Raw genomic sequence first — 22,360 nt, 5'->3', positions numbered from 1 at the left:
TGGAGAGAAGGCTGAAAAGGCATCTGATCAATGCCTATGAATATCTGAGGGGAAGGTGTCAAGATCAAGGTACCAGGCTTCTTTTGGTGGTGCCCACTGACGGGGCCAGGAACATGTACAACCTGGAACACAGGAGGTTCCACCTCACCATGAGGAGACACCTCTTTACTGTGAGGCTGCTGGAGCCCTGCAGCAGACTGCCCAGGAAGGTTATGGAGTTGTCTCCTCTAGAGACTTTCAAGCTCCACCTGGCTGCACTGCTGTGTGACCTACCATAGGTGATCTTGCTTTGGCAGGGGGTTGAACTCCATCTCCAGAGATCCTTTCCAACACCTACCATTGTATGATTCTGTGTTCCTTCTTTAGGCTGCTCCTAATAGCCTGACCAGGACTATTCTTGTATTTCTTACATTAAATGTATTCACAGCAGTTTTTATACCCACTTACTCTTGTGCCAAAGTTTTTCCTGAGCCAGCCAGGCAAAATTTATTTCAGAAGAGACAGATTTTGTGTGTGTATGTGGAATTCAGTGTCACAGGATGCTAGGAGTATAAAGGGATAAAGCAAAAAGTGTAGAGTTACATGGGAAATACATAAACCCAAAAACTGATCAGAAGAATTAATTGCAATCTGGCAAGGGCAATTTAAAACTGCACACACAACTTCCTGAAGGTCAGAAGAATGGAAAGCAGAATAATGGAACTGCACTGCCGGTTCCTATATCATTGCCATAAGCCCACAGTAACTACCAGCAAACAGGCAGCAAGGTAAAAAGACTACTCCTGCACTGCCTCAGAACATTTGTCATGCAAATGCAAATCAATCACAACCTCTCACGTTACTCAGATTCTGTTCCACTTGATTTTTTTTCAGTTTACCTAAACTGAAAAGAAACACCCTTCACTCACTGAAATGTGCTGGGAGTCTCCAGTGCACTCCTTCAGTTCTGGGACCCCAGCAGAAGCAATACGTGGACCTGTTGGAGCAAGTCCAGAGCAAGGCCACAAAGATCAGAGGGCTGGAACATCTCCCTTTGTGAAGACACATTGAAAGAGTTGGGGTTGTTCAGCCTGGAGAGGAGAAGGCTCTGGTGACACCCCAGAGCAGCCTAAACAGGGCCTGCAAAAAGGCTGGAGAAGAACTTTTTGCACAGACTTGTAGTGATAGGATGAGGGGGAATGGATTTAATTTGGTAGTGAAGAATTTCTCTCCTCTTCAAGTGTAGTGAGACACTGGAACTGGTTGCCCAGAAAAGTTGTGGATGCTTCATCCCTGGAAGAGTTCAGTGCTAAGTTGGACAGAACTTTGAGCAACCTGGTCTAGTGGATAGTGTCCTTGCCTGTGGCAGGGGGTTGGAACCAGATAATTTTTAATGTCCTTTCCAACCCAAACCCTTCTGTGATTGCTAGAATCTATCATGGAATGCCATTACCTACGAAAATTAAGATTAACAATAATCAAACATTTTTTCTCTTCTCTTTCAAGGAATTCCTGAAAAATCCTCTAGATACTAAAGGAGAGCAGCCAAAATCAGGCCTATGATGTAACTGTTCATAACTGATACTTCAAACAGCAACCTTTGATGTGAAAGGAGTTGTCTCATGGAGTAATTGACTTTTTTAGTTGCTATACAGAGCAGTGAATGGGACTTGACAGCACTTGGTGCAACAGCACCAACACAAGCAGTCTTTGCTTCTGGTCCACACATTATAACTGTACTGCCATGGAAGCTTTTATTCCTTAACTCCTTTCATGCTGGAGTTCATGCCTTTGGACACATCCAGGTACATCAGGCAGTTGTCCTTCATATTTTAATAGCTGCTGGGGGCCCACAGAAAGAAAGACAGGATGCTCTGTATGCATCTCAATGAAAATCCCCTCACAGCAAACTAGGGCTCTTTCTGGCTGCTGTAGGCTTGCAACTTTTCCCCTAAAATTATGCTCAGCCACAGATATTAGGCAAGTGTCCAAAGACACAACCACACTGAGCTAGCAGGCAGGCAGAATGCTCTGCCAGAACATTTCATCTCCTGGCACATACACCACAGCAATGGCTCCTCTATAATTCAGTGGGTGTTTATTCAGGCCACAGGTGCAAAGGCACTCCCTGAACACAATCACTCCTGTTCACATCTCCAAAAAGCTAGCATTTACTGGCATGCAGGGTATGAGGACCAGGCCATTTCCAGCTGTATGAGGTTCAACAAGTCAAAGTGTGAGGTCCTGCAGTTGCATCAGGCCAATCCCAGACACAAATCCAGGCTGGATGCAAAGCTCTGAAGAAAGAAACATGGAGGCGTTGGTTGCCGAGAAGCAACTCATGAGCCAGCAGTGCCCTCATGCAGCCCAGAAGGCAGCTGTGTGCTGGGCTGCAGCCAGAGGAGTGTGGGTAGCAGGACAAAAAAGAGGAGATTCTGCCCCTTGGATCTGCTCTGCTGAGATTCCACTTCCAGCACTGCTTCCAGTTCTCTTGTCCCCAGCGTAAGGGGGACACAGAGCTTTTAGAGTGAGCCTAGAGGAGGCCACAAAGATGATCCAAGGGCTGGAGCAACTCTGCTATGAGGACAGACTAAGAGAGCTGGGGGTGTTCAACTTGGAGAAAAGAAGACTGAGGAGAGACCTCATTGTGCTCCAACTCCATGAAAGAAGGTTGGAGCCAGGTGGAGGTTGGTGTCTTCTCCCAAGTAAGAAGTGACAGGATGAGAGGAAATGACCTTGAGTTGCAGCAGGGGAGGTTTAGGATGGAGAGGAGAAGAAAAATTCTGAAACACTGGAATGGGCTGCCCAGGGAGGTGGTTAAATCCCCATCCCTAAAGACATTTCAAAGAGGCAGAGAAGAGCTGCTGTGGGACAGGGTTTAGCCCCAGCCTTGGCAGAGTTAGAGAACAGTTGGACTTTACGATCTTAAAAGCCTTCTCCTGCCAAAATGATTCTATGATTTTATTTCAGTTGGGAGCTTCCATATTCCACACAGCTCAACATGCAGCACTCCTGCCTGCATGTCTGCACACAGCAGTGAAATGTCACCAGAGATGCACATGTACAGACAGGTTTGAGAGTCAGTTTGTATTTCCCTGCTGGAAAGAATTGTCCTTGAAGCCATGAAGCGTTACTGCAATGAAGTGACTCTTGTGGAGGCAAATTGCTGCCTAGCTTTGCAGCCTCTATCTCAGCAGTTGTGCTGCCAGGTGTCATCATCTGCAAGTCAGTTTAATGACTTGTTTGCTTAATCTGACTCCTACCTACAAAAGTGCCTTAATTCATTAATTTGCAGAACACCTTCACACAGAAGCATCAGAGCTGTTCCAAGAGCCACAGAAGTGTCATCCATGACAGAAGATAACTGCAGATTAAATTGGGCGTGGGAAAGAGGAGAGGGAAGTGACAATGAGAACAGCAGAATGGTGAGTCACAAAAGTGCATCTAGACTAAGGTGGACTTGCTATCACTTCAGGGCAACAACTACCACTAACTCCCTTTCAAAGTCTGGCTTGGCACTTGGGCTGATTTATGGGACTAGCAGTCTGGGAAACCTAATGCCTGCCGCTGGGAGGCTGCATGGCCCACCCCACCAGCACCAGCAGGTGAGCACCTTTTTGAAGCAGCATGTCTGGAAACACTAAAGTGAAACAAAATTCCTCCCCTCAGCCCCTGGGCTGCAGAGAAAGCCACCTCCCTGAGGTTTTGGGGCAGCACAATGGCATGAAGAAAACAGATGAGCACTGGAGAAGAAGAGCAGCCAGGAGGCAGAGCAGGCTGTATTTCACCAGTAAATATTATCACCTCCAAAAGAAACAAGAGAGCTGGGTAGCCTATGCAGCTTTGTATTGCTAGAGCTTTACATCAGTGTCAGTCAGAACAAGGAGAGCAGCCTGAATAAAAGACACTGTTCTCCCAGAGAAGCACAAAGACAAACCTCCAAACTGCAAAGCAGAGCAAAGAGGAGAGAATTTATGCTTCTACACTATTCTCCATCTTGGAGAAATATTTTTCCCACTTAATTTTTTATATAAAGAGATTTATTCTTTTTCTTTGTCATGTAAATAATCTTCTGCTTAGGGAGTTACCAAAAGTGACAACAAGCAGTGCTGGAGTTTAAGGAATTTGGCTTCTAGTGACTTTCAGTGGCTCCTGCATTTAATTAATCATACAGAATGGCCTGGGTTGGAAGGGACCTTCCAAAGGTCATGTAGTCCAACTCCCTCTGCAGTCAGCAGGGGCATCCTTAGCTAAATCAGGTTGCCCAGAGCTCTTTTGTGCCTCACCTTGATACCTTCAGGGATGGGCCTCTGGACCAACTTGGTCTAGTGGGAGATGTCCCTGCCCCTGGCAGAGATCCTAGAAGAATTAGATGATCTTAAGGTCCCTTCCAACCCAACCCATTCTGTTCTTTCACGACATTGCAGCTCTCACCCCATATCAAGCACACAGTGCTAAAAAAGGCCATCACTGACCTTGGTGTGGCAGTTCAAAACACACAGACATAGCCAGAAAGTGTTGTTGAACTTACTGCCAGCCACACATTCACAGAGTCCATTGAAAAGCAGGGGCATGGCTCTGTGGAGATCAGCTCTGCCAACACTATTCTCTCCCAGGGCTGGAAAACTGCCAGGAGTCCTCCAACAAATATCCCACAGTGAAACAAGAGGGTTAGCACTTTGGCTGTTCTGCGGTGATCCTTCTCAGCAACAAAGGGCAGCCTTAAAATTGCAAATTAGAGCTAGATACCAGCTCTGCCCAGGTGCACTACTCCTGACCTCCATCCCTCCACAGGCTCTCTGACTGAGGACATCAGACTGCTTTTCATTGAACTTTGGCAAATGTTGAGAGCTGTGACTGAGCAGCTGAAAGGCTACTGTAGTGCAGTTGCAACAAGAGATAACTCATTCTTCTTCACTGTATTTCTAAGCAGATCCTCACTGCTCTAATCTTTTTTGGGGGGGATTAGGGAGATTTCCCTGACACTGATGAATGCAAACTGTGCCACAGATTTTAATACCTGGGATTAGTTTTAGGGCCAGGGTTAAATCTTTACTCATCGTAGCCTAAGAGAGAAGCAGTCTTCAAAGATTTATAGCCATCAGACCCCTGGTTTGTATTTATTCTTTACTTCATGCTAAATCCTTTTGGTTTTGTCTCATTGGGCTTTAAGAGTTATCAAGTATCATGATACCTGGTGCAGTCCATGTTTTTATGTAAGAACTCTCAGGGCATTTCTATTTCAATTCATTCTGATTTTAAAATAATAGCATCCCACCTTACCTAATAGCCAACTCCTTCCTGGCACGCATTTCATTCTGAGATTCAAAGCACTGTCCTGCAGGTAAGAAAAGTGAGAGTTTTATCAGAAAACAAAACAGAGTAGATTAAAAAAAAGCCCTGCTTGGTTTGGATTTTTGGAGGTGTTAGCTCTTTTTCCTTCATTACACAAGAGAAGAGCTTCACAACTAACTGAGGTAAGGAGAAAGCAACAGTCTTTACTATCACTTGCTCTGGAAGTAGAGCAATCCTCACTGCTGCACTCAACCCCGAAACACATTTCTTGCTGCTATGGCTGTAGGAGATGAAGAACAAGAGATAAATCCATGTGCTGCAACATGCTTACTTCTCTTGAATCAACAGCCATGAAATCAGCAGTACCAAGCTCTCACCTAAGTGTATTAAAAAGCAGAGATGGGGTGAGTGCACAACTTGCAGCCACAGGGGTGCTGTACATCACCTGCTTACAGCTAGGGAGTGACTAAAGAAGGAATTAAGGGGGGTTAGTTGATACTGTGCTAACTGTGGAGAATTTTCAACAGAATCACATTATCATCCCTTTTCTTTCTGCTGTCAGCAGCGTCAGGATCACTAACCCACCAATGGGCATTTTATGGACAGTAATCAGGGTGGCAAGCAGGCACGTCAGATACAGGTAGTTGATTTTACTGCATAAAGGCAAACAGAACCACAGGGAAGGCAGTCACCATGAGAAGATGGGCAGAGCAGTGCTGAAAACCCCCTGGTGATACTGAAGGAGGGCAAGTTGCTGTCACTTTGCTACCAGTCAGCTGCCTGAGCTTGCTTCCTGTACTATGGAGTAGAGATAAGGACCTTTACTGCCATTTGAAACAATCTGGGATGGGAAGCCTGTGCACAATCTGCCTTGCAATTTTGCACCACCCTGAACAAGTCCTGTTTCTCCAGTTGTCTGGGAAAGAAGGGGGCAAAAAAGGAAATAGCAACAGAATGGTTCCCTTTGCTAGTTAGAAAATCACATCCACATCTCTGGGACCTGCACACCCTATTCATCTCTGCTCATCATACTGTGACTACCAAATTCTATTCAATATTTCATTAGTGCCTTCAATGATGGGCTGGAGCCTATACTTGTAAAATCAGTATGAGAGAGAGTGTGCAAGCAAGCTGAGGGACAGGAGCAGAATCCAAAATGAACCTGATAAGCTTTAATTAACAAGATGCAATTCAAGAAAGGCAAGCTCCAAGTGCTGCACAGAGCAAAGATGAGACCTAAGCATGCAAGACACCAACAACACACATCAGCCACATAGCAGTGCAGACAAAACAGCAAGCCTCAACTCTAAAATACATTCACATGATCATGGGACAGTAGGGTTTGGAAGGGACCTCTGGAGATCAAGTCCAATCCCTCTGCCAGAGCAGGACCATAATCTAGTGCAGGCCACACAGGAATGCATCTCGACAGGTCCTGGAAATCTCCAGAGGAGGAGACTCCAAAACCTCTCTGTGATAGGCCTGGGACAGGCTTCCCAATCTCTCAGTTACTGCTCCCTCAGGTGAGTAACAAAAACCTACCAAAACAAAAAAGCTGAAGGAGTTTATAGCAAACACAAAAGATTTCTAAGAATGTAAAGACTGAACTTATCTGGGGTGGGGTCAGAGACAATAGTGACCCTTACCATCATAATGGTGAAACATGGAAGTTAGCTGGTTAAGGTGGCTGTGGCAGTTCCTTAACTGGAAGCTTCTGAGAAAAGGGTCCCTCACTACAAAGAAGACATCGAGGTGCTGGTGCTGGTCCAGAAAAGTGCGAAGGGTGCTTGCTAGTGCAGGGCCTGCAGAACAGGAGCGGCTGAGGCAAATGCAGTTGGGTTATTTAGTCTGAAGTGGAGGCAGCTAAGGGAGACCTTCTTGATCTCTACAACTCCCTGAAAGGAGATAGCAATGAGATGGGTGTCTGTCTCTTCTCTCAATTGATAAGACAAGACAAAATGGCCTCAAGTTGAGCCAGGAGAGGTTTGGTCTGGATATCAGGTGAAAGATCTGCTTCCTGTAAGAGTGGTCAGGCATCAGGACAGGCTGCCCATGGAGGTGGAGTCACCATCCCTGGGAGCATTAAAAGAGTAAATGCATAGGTATGGCACTATGGGACATTGTTTGATGGCCATAGGTTACAGTTGGACTTTAGGATCTTAGAGTGCTTTGCCAACCTCAGTGACCCTATGAAAAAGCCAGATACCAGGCACACTGATCTGAGCATGTTTAAAGTGTGTTTTGATGACCTGAGGTGACCTTTTTCTGCCCTGCCCAAGTGCTATACTGGAAAATTCACATTTGTATCCTGTAGAGAAAGTACTATAGATGGTGGGAATTAAGGGGCATAACATAGCAGCTGCTATCCAGGGAGACCGAATAGCAGCCTTCCAGTACTTGAAGTGAGCTACAAGAAGAATGGAGAGAAACTGTTTACAAAGGTCTGTGGCAATAGGATGAGGGACAATGGTTTCAAACTAGAGAAGAGCATATTTAGATTGGATGTTAGGAACAGGTTCCTTACTATGAGGGTGGTGGAACTCTGGAATAAGTTGCCCGGAGAGATGTTTGGGGCCCCATCCCTGGAGATATTGAAGGTGTGGCTCAACAGAGCTCTGGGCAACCTGCTCTAGTTAAGGATGCCCCTACTGACTGCAGTAGATGATCTGTGAGGTCACTTCCAAGCTGAGCCACTCTAAGAGTCTAAGATAAATTCATTGATCAGGACACCAAGGACACAATTTACATCCCATATGGTAAAAGTGTGTGAGAAGCTTTCTACTGAAGAACACCACAATACAGGTTAAAGAACATGTCCAAGTCACTTATTTTACTGAAATAATGCAAAACCATGAAAGTTTTCTTGGTTTTCAAGAATCCCAGCCCTTTCCTGAGTAGGAGTCTGGTTAAATATTCATTGAAGTTTTGGGTTTATTATATACCTGCAGATAGATAAATAAGCCATAGACTGACTCAAGACAGACAGTGAGGGATATTTAATTAACTGGAGCTACAGGAGGAGCTTCAGGTAGGCAGAATGCAATTACCCAAACTAAAACTTACTCTCAGCATCATGCTTAATTCCTGCAGAAAATAGCAGGCAGTTTAAAGGACAATAAATCACTGCAGTCTGAGCTGTACATCACATCTAAAAGGATTTCATTTCCATCCAGTACATTCAGGGACCATTTGGGCCAACATGTGTATATGGAGACAGATGTGTGCACATCTGCAGGGACAGGGTGAGAGTAGGGGTATTACTGTCTGCTTCAGAAAAAAAAAGGAATGAGCACCTAAAAAACAGCTGGTCTCACTTGTGATTGTCTCTGGAGATGCAGTAGATTTATCAGGCCATGGGCCTTTTGCTTAAGCCCAACAAATCATACCTGAAACTAGGAAAACCCACACAGAAACACTCCTAGCATTAATTTGCAAGCAAATGCAATCCTCATCCATCTCCTTACATCTGCTGCATTTTTTTCCTCTCACAATGGCATCAGTTCCTGTATCCTTTCAAACAATAATGAACAAGAAAACTTTTGATTAATTTCATTTTTTTCCTGATAAATCCAAAGAACACCAAGATTCTTCTTTCAGGCTGCACAAAGTAGAGGTGCAGGATAACCTCCCTAGACCTGCAGGCCACACTTTTCTTGATGCACCCCAGGATGCCTTTGGCTCTCTTGGCCATAAAGGCACACTGCTGTCCCATGCAGAACTTGCTGCCCACTAGGGCTCCAAAGTCTCTCTCCACAAAGCCGCTTTCCAGCAGGGCAGCCTCTAGCCTACACTAGTGAATGCTCTGCTCCATGGAGAGTCTCAAGCTGTGCCAGGGAAGGTATAGGCTGGATGTTAGGAGGAAGTTCTTTGTAAAGAGTGTGATTTGCCATTGGAATGGGCTGTCCAGGGAGGTGGTGGAGTCACTGTCCCTGGAAGAGTTCAAGAAAAGACTGAATGCGGCACTTAGTGCCATGGTCTAGTTGATTGGATAAGGCTGGGCAATAGGTTGGACTCAGTGAGCTTTGAGGTCTCTTCCAACCTGGTTGATTCTATGAGGATGAGTTTCAATTAACATCTTAAGAACTTACCAATTATGAACCTAAAGATACTTTCCTTTTACCAAGCAGTGTGTTATAAGTGTTCTGTCTTGTGGCAATGCTTCTTGCTTGTATCCACACAGTACTCAGAACAGATTCAATTCTGCATGTCAGCAAGTCTGCTGCTATTAACTTTGTTACATGCTTACTGGAGTTTTAATTTTTCAATACATTAATTAGTACATTTGTATTCTAATTGATAGGTTTCATTATGCTTTCATGAGCAGCAGAGTCTCTCAGCTTTCAAATGTTTCAAAATCACTTGAGCTGTGATATTTCTTTGAAGACAGCTAAACTCCATGGGGCAAGGTACTAAGGGCCCTGCAGGCATGACGTGGTAAAGGGATCTTGATGCTCAACTGCTAAATAATTAGAAGGTAAAAGCCAAATGGAAATTAACTTCAGTTCAATCAACTTTTATCATCCTGCAGTTATAGCTAGAAAGTTGTCAGCTGCTGATTAACCAGAGCTGTTCAGAACTGTTCTGATGAGCTACTCAGAACTTGGGGAGGACTAAAAGAGTAAATAGGTTTTGTGAAGAGAAGCAGGGGGGGGATAAATAAATAAAAGCTGCTAACATGACAGTTTGGGACATATGTCTTCTGGAATTAATGAGTGTTACCACCAGAACTTCATGTAAATGATGAAAATTAAGTCAGTCAGTCTGTCAACAGCAGGAGGATAAAACCAGAAAGTGTTTAACTTCTTGCGGCAGACACGCATGTGGCTACCCTGTGAGACTGAGCTTGTTAAAAACCTGGTTTTTCTGTACCTCTAATGAAGGCAGACAGATAATTCATCTCTGATGAACCTGAAAAATCACCTTAATCAGTAAAAGTCAATTGGAAAAATAAAGCAGTTTAGGCAGCTGTATAGAACCAACTCTTATTATCTGCTGTTACTACTGCTGTTGCTGTAATTGTTAGTGAGAGCTAAAGGAATAGGAGTGTTATTACCAAACCCACACATACAGCCACAAAGAAAGGGCCAAGAGGTCTTAACAGCTATCTTAAATAAAACCTAAGAAGCGGGAAATGTGTGGACAACACATGCAGACAATTCATCCCTCTCTGGAGAGTTTCAAGACCCACCTGGATGTATTCCTGTGCTAGATTCTATGGTCCTGCCTTGGCAGGGGAGGTTGGACTCGATGATCTATGGAAGTCCCTTGCAACCCCTAACATCCTGTGATACTTTGAACTGCTCATACCGCTGTGGAAGCAACTGGACAGAGGAGCAGATTGCTTTGCTCCAAACATGAGGTAAAGGATCACCTTTACACAGTTTTTATCCCATATGTGGAGAGTGCTACAAGAAAAATCTTATGTATGTCTTTTCTATCCTGTTGAACTAGAAAGGAGACAGGAATAGTAAATATCTTTCTGGTAACTGACACAAGTAATACAGAAGGGTTAATACATCTACAGGTAATTTGGATAACTTCAGAACTACTTCACATCAGACATCAGAAAACTATTTCCCCTGCAGATTTAGGGTAGGAGTCTTTCTCCACTAAAATTAGTCCTAAAAATCTCAGTGAATCCAGGCACTGGAACAGGCTGCTCAGGGAAGTGTGGAGTCACCATCCCTTAAGGCGTTTAAAAGATGTTTGGATGAGGAGCTTAGGGCCATGGTCTAACAATTGTGTATAAGGAAATGTTAGATTATGTCTGGACTTGGCACTGATATTTGAGAAGCAAGAAACTCATTAGATTAGGGTAAAAGACTGAATCATAAAATGGTTTAGTTTGAAAGGGACCTCAAAGATCATCCAGTTCCAACTCCCCAACATAGGCAGGGACACCTCCCACTAGAACAGGTGGCTCAAGGCCTCATCCAACCTGGCCTTGACCACCTCCAGGGAGGGAGCAGCCACAACCTCCCTGGGCAACCTGTGCCAGTGTTTCACTGCCCTCACTGTAAAGAGCCCTTTCCTACCATCTAGTTTAAATCTCCCCTCTGCCAGTTTAAATCCATTGCTCCTCATCCTGTCATTACAAGACCTTGCAAATAGTCCCCTGTCAGCCCTTCTTTAGACCCATTTCAAATACTGAAAGGCCACTAGAGGACTGAAGGAAAAGAAAAGAAAAAATAAAGCCACCACTAAAAACAACCCTAATTGTTATTGCAAGGCTGTATTGATCAAGCTCAGAAAGTAGAATTGCTTCAAAGACAGATTCCTAATACAGAGAAAGTCAACAAAATCCCAAAAGCTCTCTTGCTTGCTGCTGAGGTGAGTGGTACATGAGGGTAGTTGATCCGGCATTCCTCTCCCTGAATCAGGCACATGCACTACATGATAAATATGGAATTCCTACCTATTCATCTTGGTGTTTGCTAGCCCAAAGATCACAACCCCAAAATAAAGCTTATTTGACTTATTTGAGAAAAGGCTTGTGTGTATTCAGGGTATGGACAGGTACAGCCAGGGAGGGAGCAGGGGCCCTCCCCTCGGTGGCACTGGACCCCTGTGAATGCATGAGAATACACAGGAAGATTTCCTGGGGAGCGGCACCTGGACACCAAGCTAAAAAACTGTATAAAAGGCAGGAGGAATGCCTGCCAAAGCATGCACTTCTACTAGACCCCCAAGGGTGGACCTCCAGCAGAAGAACCTCTGACAAACTCCACAGAAGATCATTCCTGTGCCACGCATTTCTGTCTCTCCCCGCCCCATCTGCAACTGAGAGTAATATGATCCCAGCTCTTTTCCTTCCCTGCTTCTTCTCCATCATTCTCTATCTCTCTCTCCCTCTCTGTTTTGTCCAACTTTACCCTTCAATAAACAGTTTTGTGGTGAAATCTGGTCTTGTTTACACCTTAATTTCAAAACACAGAAAACCATAAGAACAGATTTTGCTCCTCTGAACAGAGATAGTGTTCATCTCTATTCTCTGGACCTTAACACAGATCCAGCATTTTCCCTCACAGGCAGGTTATTTCCAATTACCTTAAATCACTCATTCCTTACCTTTGAATATTAGTTCTTCAAATTCCTGCTTTGCTTCTTTGATCTGCCAAAGTCTTTTTCTTCTCAGAATTGTTTGGAGTTCACACCCATTTCAAAAGGACAGATTCTAGTTTAAACAAGCTATTGAATCTTATTTCTTGAACACATTAGGAGAGCTCTCCCCTTCCTCCATTTTTCACTTATTACATTCTGGGGTATACACACAGCCTCTCCTGTGACTATGGACTGTCCAGGCTGGTGGTGGAGTCACCATCACTGGAGATGTTTAAGGAAAGATTGCATGTGGCACTTGGTGGCATTGCTTAGCTGATGGTGTTAGGTCATAGGCTGGACTTGATCTCAGAGGTCTTTCCCAGCCTCAATGATTCAGTGACTCTGTAAGGTGCTTTTCATGCATCTTCAGGCTAAGTCCAGAGATTTAATTCCCTATTTTTTTTCTTTTCAGGGAGTTTCTGACTTCTTTTAAATAAAAAAGAAAAGTTCTTCTTGCAGGCTAACAATGCTTTTTTACCTCCTGGTGTGATACCTCTGAACAACATTTGACTTGCTGACCTTGCCCCATTTCTGCTCATCTCCTGGCAGATTGACTACTGTATATAGACTTCTTCAAAGTCACAGGCCTGGCATTTTCATCTCTGTCACTGTGGGTAACTTTGGGATTCCACCAAAAAATTACTCCCACAAAGGAGCCACATTGTGCCTTCTGAGAAGTAGGTGGAACTGTTTAATTTGGGAAAGGCCTTTAAAGTCATCAAGTCCAATCATTAAGGCCCATGGCAAAATCCTGACAAGTTATGCAGTCCTCAAGCACAGTTCCTAACCACAGCTCTTGGAGCTCTTTTGGGGCCAGCTCAGCTGCATAAGCATTTATGGGATATCTACAGCACTGTGGGGAATGCCAAGTGTTACCTACTTGCCTTACACCATGGCCACTGTGCTGAATCTGTGTCTTATGAGAGGGAAGAGTCCTGACCATAGGCTTCAGATGGACACACAGGCAGGTGTCAGCCCTGCAGCCTAGGACACTGCTCCCAAGATGCTGATTCCTGTGGTGCTGAGTGCCCTGGGCAGGCACCAGCTGTAGGGCTGCTCCCTGAGGTCCCTTCATACTAAAAGCAAGTTGCATTTATTACCTCAAGCAACTTACGCAAAATATTTAAGGCATTTCCTTACTGTGTTTGCATTTTGAAAGGTCAAATTGAATTAGCCACTAATTTAGATCAGAGTTGCCCATGCAATGGTCTTCAAAAGTGGCTAATACAAAGCACAAATTTGCTCAAGCTCTCTCAATCACTCTCCTGCTGCACATAAATCAAGTGGAATGAAGGAGATTTACTTTGGGATTATTTATGCATCCAGTAGAAGAATTTTTTTAAGTTAGTTGGGGGGGTTTGGTTGGGGTTTTTTGTCTGTTTTTCTTTGTTTTTTAAGGCATGATTAGAACTAAATAGGCTGGACATGAATTGGGCACTCTTACTGTTTTCTTGGGTGAAATAACAGAAAGCAAAAGAAAACTGGTTTGGTCCCCTGTACCACAAGGGTCTTCATCCAACTTTTAGATGTCTCATTTGAAGTGCTTGCAAGCTTCACTGCTGCCCACATGAAATGAAAAATTTGTGATATGCTTATACCTACCTCCATGTGCCCAATGGTTTATTTATATTAGAGTATGATGAAGCAAGAGGGGGAAAACCACTGTACCCAGGAGAGCAGATTAAGCAGTCTCTTGATAAATCAGCAAAAGTACCCTGAATTTGTTCAGTATTTTTGTTTACTTCTTCCACAATTAGTTTTAGCTAGCAGAGTAAACTATATACTTGTCTAATTTGCTGCTCTGGGACATCACTGGAATTCCTTCTCAGTACTACTTCTGTTAGCCACAAACACAGTTTAAGCAATGTTTGCTATGGTATTTTGCAGAGATACTTGGACAACTTGATGACCCTCAGCTGTGCCTAGAGGGCAGGCCAACACAGCAGATGCCAGACAACCTTCCATTACAGAACACCTGCCATTCCCTGAAACGTTCTAACATTCCAGAGGGAACTTCCACTCCCCAAGGCATGCAGCCAATTATGCCTGAAATTAATCTCTCTCTTCACTAGCTAATGGAATTCAAGGACCCCATCAAACATCTACAGAATTTGGGGGAAGCTGGGAGATGCTGGAAGATGCTGGAAGTGGTGCAGTTACTTCTCAATCCACATCAGAGGAAATGCAGAGTAGCCACAGTCTCTGTGGGGTTGCTCTGTGCACAAGACATGCATGACAAACCAAGGTGTTATCCTGCTCCACTTAATGTACCCCAGCTGCTACAACTGAGTGCTAAAATTTCCTGGGCTGCTATTTCAAAACAGAGTTTGCCTGTGTTGAGGTCACTCTTGCTCACTATTAGAGCCCTATCAGACCTGGCAGAAAAGCTGTCACCTTTCTCAGAAAACTTGGAATTAAGACAATGAAGAGGAACCTTCCAGAATGCAAACATTTAAGTCAGGTTCACATTGATTGTAATGCTTGGATGCAGCAAGAAATGCTCTGTTTGGCTGTGAAACAAAGGGGTACAAATGAACTTTAAGGTAACAAATGTTTGGTGCAGGACCAGAAGGGTCTGGAAGGGTGGCTGCCATCTGGGCCATGCAGCACAGAATGACAGAAAGGTTCAGGTTGGAATAGACCCTCAGGATCACCAAGTCCAATCAAGAACCCTGCTGTACAAGGTTCACCCTAAACTATATCCCCAAGCATCACATCCAAACAAACTTTAAACACATCCAGGCCTGGTGACTCCAGCACCTCCCTGGGCAGCCCATTCCAATGCCTGACCACTCTTTCCATGAAAATAACTCTTCCTAGCGTTGTCTAAACCTGGGCAGGGAGGAGCTCTCTTGGAACACAAGCTTCATTTTTCTATCAGAAAATAAGATAAAATAATAACACCTACAATGTGCCTGTGGCAAACTTACCCTTGGCCAACTGATTCTGTAGCTTTCCAAGGTTGGAGCAGTGTCCATCACAAGAGTGCAAGATATGCTAGAGCCCCTCTCTTCCTTTCTTCAAGTTGTTTTTACAAGATTGGTCTTATTCTCTAGACAACCTATACAAATGGAGAAGGAAACAATCTTTTAAAGGACCATGACAGCTGAAGCCAGGGGTTGGAGGAAAAAGCTAAGAGGAGCATGGAAGCAATAGCCACCCCTGATTGCCAGCAATTTCCTGCTGATTAGTGTAACCTAAATTTACACTTGGTGTCATCAGTTTTATTTTCAGTTGCCACAGTTCACATACCTGTTGAAAACAAAACAAACAAACAAAAAAACAAACACACCAGAGTTAAGATTTAGGATCAAGTGAAGTTGCTGGAATCAGTTAGAACAAGCACAAGAGGGTTATTCCCATGGGTGTTACACCTGCTTGAAGGCCTGATGGCTGAAAGACCCAGACACTGGTTTGTCCCAGGAACTGACCACGACCCACATTTGGGTTTCAACTTTTTCTGTACTTGCAAATTGAATTGCATGCTATGGGTGTAAGCAGAACCCACAAAGACAATTGCTACCCATTTATCTGCAGAAAGCTGTTAGTTGCTGCATCTTGGACTTGCTGCACATACACTTACAGCAGTGACACAAAGAGCCGCTGCAGAACTGTGTCACTTCCAGCCCACTCCTGCACACCAAGTCCAGTACTGCCCACAGTGACAACGTTCCTGTACATCACAGAAGAGTTGAGTGCTTTGCTTGAGAGCTGCTGCACTGGTAGCAATCTGGCCAGACTTCACGAGCAGTCTCCCATCCAGGCTGCAGATGTTGAAAAGGCTCAGAATCTACTCTAAAAACATTTTCAAGTGCAATAATGCCTAGATATGGTAGTTTTGAGCCCTATACAAGGTGGAAAGCTCAGCCCTGCACCCCTTGTGAAAGGAGAAGAGAGGTCTGCTGGAAACCATCCAGTTTCTCCTTGTTTTTCAGTACCATTTAGCCCCATGGGTCATAAGTAACGAAATGAAGGTATGAAACAATCTGAATATTTACCAGCTAGGGAAATTACAGCCAGAGACATTAACACAGACAGAAGATAATTAAAGCATTTTCTTGCTCATCTTATTTTTCCTGATACACCTTTTCCAATGCTTATCATTCCAGAAGAGCTTCAGAATACAAAGCAGGTACAAGTTAATGGTCCACAGTGATCTTCTCTCCTGTGGCAAGCTGAAAGAACAAATTCTTCTCTCAGATACACCTGGAGAAGCATCTAAGATCCCATTTAGGCTGCTATTAGAACTGTTTTGCATGATACCATCCAAAGAAAGTCCCACAGTCTTTAATGATCCAACCAAACCCTCATGTCTTGAAAAAGCTTTTTCCCCAGGAACACAAATCCCACTCCCTGGACTATGTTATTGACACCATTTATGAGCTGGCTAAAAGTCAGAGAGACACATTCCCTGACAAAGACCTTCACATGAATTTTGTAACTAAACATTTTCTAAACAATGAAGTTCAGCCCTTAACATTCCCACTGAGCAGCAAAACAGACCAATTAATTTACAAAGGGTGCATGAGAGCTAGCAGTGGCAATTCCTTCTGACTTTCCAAGAGTTTGCTAAAATGTTCACATTCAAACAAAAAAAAGTTGTATCTTTGCACCCACTTATATTGCAGAAGCAACCTACTTGTTTCAAGGCTAAAAATGTCAAGAAGACTAAATTAATTTGAGCATCATACTTATGAAGATTTTGTGCTTTTCTTTTGTCTGTTCTTGGCTGTTTGTTATGGGAAAAAACACTTAAAGCTTTGCAAAAAGGAAGTGGTAATTTGTTTGTATTTTGGCAATTATCCAAGTGGGGGTGGGAAGAAGAAAAAAGGCAAAGCTGTCTGGCAAGGATCCCCAAAACCAAGGAACTGAAAATTAGGTTCCATAATGTATTAATGAAGAACTCAGTTTTGTTCATAGCAGTCAGAAATTTTCAAGGGGTCAGGCTGTCCTTGATCCATTCCCTTGTGATTCTTTCCAGAAGAAACACCATCCAACAAAAGCTCCAAATCAACATGAAGCATTCACTTGTTTGGCAACTGTGAATTGCACATTTGCAGTACATCTCAGCACGCAGGATTAGCAGGTAATTACTGCCCCAGAGGCACTCACAGAATCAAGAAATGTTAAGGGTTGGAAGGGACATCCAGAGATTGACTCCAATACCCTAGGCAGATTGCACAGGAACACATCCAGATGGGTTTTAATGTCTCCAGAGAAGGAAATTCTACAACCTCTCTGGGCATCCTGTTCCAGGACTATTACCTTCACTAGAAAGAAGTTTCTCCTCATGCTGAATTGGAACCTCCTTTGCCTCCATTTGTGCCCATTGTTCCTTGTCTTATCACTGGGCATCACCAAAAGAAGCTTGACACCTTCATCCTGACACCTACCCCTCAGACATTTATAGACATTGATCAGATCCCCTCTCAGCCTTCTCTCCAAACTAAGTAGCCTCAGATCTCTCAGTCTTTATTCATGGCAGAGATGTTCAAGTCCCCCATGCATCCCCATAGCTCTCTGCTGGGGTCTCTCAGGCAGATCCCTGTCTCTCAAACTAGGGAGCCCAGCAGAGATGATGCATCTGTGTCCAAGTACTATTTTTGAAAGCACTCACCAGAAGGGAGGTTCAGCTTTATTTCTCTACTGATCCATCTCTGATTAGATGGCCTCTAAGTCTGCACGTGTCACTGAGCTAGAGGGAAGTGCTGATCTGAGGGAGGGGAAGAAGGTCCCTTCAAGCACAGCAACTGCCTCAAACCTTCACTGAGGGCAAAGAGAATGACAGAAACATTCAGGTTGGAAAAGACTCAGGATCAAGTCCAAGATCTCTACTCTACAAGGTTCACCTCAAACCATATCCTCAAGCACCACGTCCAAACTACTTCTAATCACATCCAGGGTTGGCGACTCAACCACCACCCTGGGCAACCCGTTCCAGTGTTCCACCACTGTCATAGTAAAGAACCTGCTCCTAACATCCAATCTAAATCTCCTTTTCTCTAATTTGAGCCTATTGCCCCTCATCCTATCACTACTGGCCTTTGTAAACAGTCTCTCTCTGTGCCTCTTACAGCCCTCTTCAGGTACCAGAAGGCTGTTATTAGGTCTCACTGATAGCAACCCCTATGTTATGCCCCTTAACTCTCACCATATGTAGTACTTTCTGTACAGAATAAAAACATGAATTTTCCAGTATAGCACTTGGACAGAGCAGAGAAATGCCATCACACCACACTTTGAACATGCTCAGATCAGCGTACCTGCATTATCTGTAGCTTTTTCACAGGTTGGCAAAGCACTCCAAGATCATCAAGTCCAACTGGAAGCCAATACCACCATTGCCTCCAAACAACATCCCAGAATACTATGTCCATACATTTACTTTTTAAAGTTGTCCCAGGGACAGCGACTCCACCACCATTGCCCCTTGTCCTGTCACTGCACGCCTTTGTAATACAGTTATCAAGCTAGAGGTGGCACAGCAAGAAGGTGCAGGCAAACAGAATCAGCTCAGTCCAAAAAGCAACTCAGACACTCTTATAGATGTTCCTTCCTACAGCTTCTGAGACTTGCCAGCCTCATTGCTGACAGCTCCTTTTCCATGAGGAAAGTCCTAGCACTCCCTGGAAGCACTCATTCCTGTAAAAGCACCAGACAGTCTTTCTTTTAGGATCCCAGTGGCCACACCTACCTGTACTACATCAGTCTGTACTTTCCAGTCTTAGACTAGTCACTCAGAGGAGGTGTGATGCACATGGGCCAGCAATGAGTTATATTGGTCCATGACCACCAAAGCACCACCAACGAAACACTCCAGAGGTGGTACATCTTTGGACAAAGGGAAACAGCAGTCAGATATTACATGTCTTTAACCAGAGAAGCCTCTCCTGTGAGTACTATAAAACTACAAGCTGAAAAGAGAAAGAGTAAACACTGAGAAATCAGCATGGGAAAGTCTGGACAGCTCCAGATCAAAATCCTGTTGAGTCAGTAAGAAATTTTGTCAGTGCTAAAAGGTGGAGGACAAGAGGATGGGGCTGGGCTCTTTTCAGTGGTGCCAAATGATAGAAAAGCAAACAAGCACCAAACAACACAAAGTTTCACTTAAAATCTCTTTACTGTGAGGGTGCTGGAGCAGGCTGCACAGAGAGGCTCTGGAGTCTCTCTGAAGACTTTCAAAACCCACCTGGACGTGTTCCTGCACATCCTGATCTAGGTGACCCAGCTCTGGTAGGGGGGTTGGATTCAGTGATGCCTGGAGGTGCTTTCCAACCCTCACTGTCCCATGACATTACTACATGCCTCATTCTCCAGGGCAAATACTTAAAGCAGTGACAGCCCAGCATGCACACAAAACACTCTCAGTCCTTCTATCCTTCAGTTTTACATCTTCTCCATCCTGCTACTGTTCTTGTTCATATTGCTGTGGTGTTCAGAGCCTGCAGTTCTTACACCATGCCAACACACAATGGGAGACAGTTGAGTTTGCAGCCAAAATAAACAGCAAAGTGTCAGCTTAAAGCATATGCTGAGAATGGAGATGCAGATGGTTTACAGGACTTGCCCAAGGTCAGAGATAACTCTGATGGCAAGCTTGATCTATGCACTTTCCTTGAGATCTACTCCATTCAAGGAAAGGATCTCTACCTTTTTATTCCTCAGGCTCTGGGCAGGGAATCTACTTTGCTGGGAGATCAGATAAGAAAGTTTCTCTGCTTTTCTTCTACAGTAAGCAACATGCATAAAGAAAGCCACATTTAAGGTCATGGACTTCAGCCAGCCTAAAAGTTAAACACATAATTAAGACCTTGGCTGGAGAGAGGTTCTGTTAAGTCTGCAAACTGGTACCCAGCCATCCCCTAATTTCAGACCACCTGTACCTCTGCTACAGCAATACCTGCTCTCAGCTGTAAGAGGGAGCTGCATGCAGATATATCAGCAGGAACTGTGTTCATGTGTCAGGAAGCTGCAATTTGCTACTCTTAGGAACTGTTGGAGTTTCTCCAGATCTTCATCTGCATAATAAAATGAAAATTGCCCTTCAATTTCATTCCTTGATGTCTTGCTGATTTTTCCCTCCCACTGAACAGCTAACTAATTTTCCAGATATACTAACTTCACTTCCCTAAATATTCATTTTTAATTTTCACATAGGCTCCTAAGTGCTTGTACAAATTTAAACTTCTCCGCCCTCACCAACATTTCCCCTTCTCCTGATTTAGCAACCTCTGGGAATTTCCATTTCAATTCTCTTCAAGGCCAATAACAAAGATATTTAGTCAGATCTGAAAGTGTCTCACCTAGCTACCTTTCCTGTGGGTCCATCACTGGATATCCCAGCTTGCAGGCCACATGACAGAGCTGAAATCATTTCCAGCAATGCATTCAAAAGGCTTTCAGTCTCCTGACTCCACAGGCATAACAAACACTGACCTGAACAGGCTGGATCAATGGGCCAAGGCCAGTGGGATGAGACACAACAAAGTCAAGTGCCTGATCCTGCACTTTGGTCACAACAACCCTGTTAACATTCCAGGCTTGGGGAAGAGCAGTTGGAAACTGTCCAGCAGAGAAAGACCTGAACAGGATCCAGGAGCATGCTTAGGTGGCCAACAGCATTCTGGCCTGGATCAGCAATAGTGTGACCAGCAGGACTATGGCACTGAGACCTCTATACTCAGCACTGGTGAGGCATTTTATATTGGATTCAGTTTTGGGTCCCTCACTCCAAGAAAGATATTCAGATGCTGAAGGAACTGGTGAAGGGTTTGGAGAACAGGTCTGCTGAGGGACACAGGGTTGTTCAGTCTGGAGAAAAGGAGGCTAAGGGGAGACATCTCTACAACATCCTGAAAGGAGGTTAGAGCCAAGTGGGAGGTGGTCTCTTCTCCTAAGTAAGAAGTGATAGGATGAGAGGAAATGGCCTGAAGTTGCAGTAGGGGAGGTTTAGGTTGTACAGTAGAAGTTTCTTGACAGAAAGGGCTGTAAATGATCAAAGTAGGCTGCCAACAGAGGTAATTGAGTCCCCATCCCTGCAGGTGCTTCAGAGGCAGAGATGCAGTATTGAGGAACATGTTTTCTAGCCCCAGCCTTGGCAGAGTTAGAGAATAGTTGGACTCCACCTTAATAATCTTTTCCAACCAAAAGAATTCTATCATTTTCTCTGTCTTTTCCCACCTCTCCTTCTGCCGAGCAGACCCTGTGTAAGATCCTGCATATCACTCATGTATGCTGACTGTGAACATCAGCTTGATGCTTCCATGTCCTTCCTTCTGCTTTTAAGTTCTCTTATCTGCTCTAAGCGCAAGGGGGAAAGGATCTGAGGGTCCTAGTGGAAGGGAGGTTGACCAGGAGCCAGCAATATGTTCTTGTAGCCAGGTGGGCCAATGCCCTTTGGGGGTGAACTAAAAGGATTGTAACTAGTAGGTCAAGAGAAGTTCTTCTCCTCCACTCTGCCATGGTGAGGCTGCATCTGGAGTACTGTGTCCAGTTCTAGGCCCCCAAGTTCAAGAAGGACATAGAACTGATTGAGAGGATCCAGCACAGAGCCACAAAGATGATATCTCATGATGAGAGCCTGAGGGAGCTGGGGCTCTTTAGATTGGAGAGGAGACTGAGAGGTGACCTCATCAACATGTATAAATATGTAAAAGGTGAGTGCCAGAAGGCTGGAGCCAGGCTCTGCTCTGTGATGCCCAACAACAAGATAAGGGGCATTGGGTGGAAGTTGAGGCACAGGAAGTTCTGTGGAAACATGAGGGTTTTTTTCCCTGTGAGGGTGACAGAATGCTGTAATAGGCTGCCCAGGGATGTTATGGAGTCTCCTCCTCAATAAACTTTCAAACTCCACCTGGATGCATTCCTGTGTGACCTGCCTTAGGTGATCCTGCTTTGGCAAAAGATGGACTGGATGATCTTTCAAGGTCCCTCCCAGCCCCTGACGTTCTGTGATTCTGTAAAACACTCATTTTTACAGCAGATC

The 22,360-nt window shown here is 44.4% G+C and overlaps 2 long non-coding RNA genes across 2 annotated transcripts in view; both read right to left on the bottom strand.

Moving 5' to 3' along the window:
• Positions 1 to 22,360, bottom strand: part of LOC135186419 (uncharacterized) — a 60,610-nt gene that overhangs the window by 28,079 nt on the left and 10,171 nt on the right. The window contains exon 2 of the long non-coding RNA XR_010306844.1: positions 15,306 to 15,436. This is a non-coding gene — a long non-coding RNA (uncharacterized LOC135186419). The remainder of the gene's footprint in view (positions 1 to 15,305; positions 15,437 to 22,360) is intronic.
• Positions 2,061 to 5,318, bottom strand: LOC135186420 (uncharacterized). The gene is made up of 2 exons (XR_010306845.1): positions 5,263 to 5,318; positions 2,061 to 2,276 (listed from the first exon to the last, which is right to left on the bottom strand). It is a non-coding gene; the product is annotated as an uncharacterized LOC135186420 (long non-coding RNA).

Source organism: Pogoniulus pusillus, chromosome 25, assembly GCF_015220805.1.
Source record: "Pogoniulus pusillus isolate bPogPus1 chromosome 25, bPogPus1.pri, whole genome shotgun sequence".
In the NCBI taxonomy this organism is placed as follows: Eukaryota; Metazoa; Chordata; class Aves; order Piciformes; family Lybiidae; genus Pogoniulus; species Pogoniulus pusillus.
The sequence above is the reverse complement of the archived record's forward strand: the minus strand, read 5'-3'. Positions and strand labels throughout refer to the sequence as shown.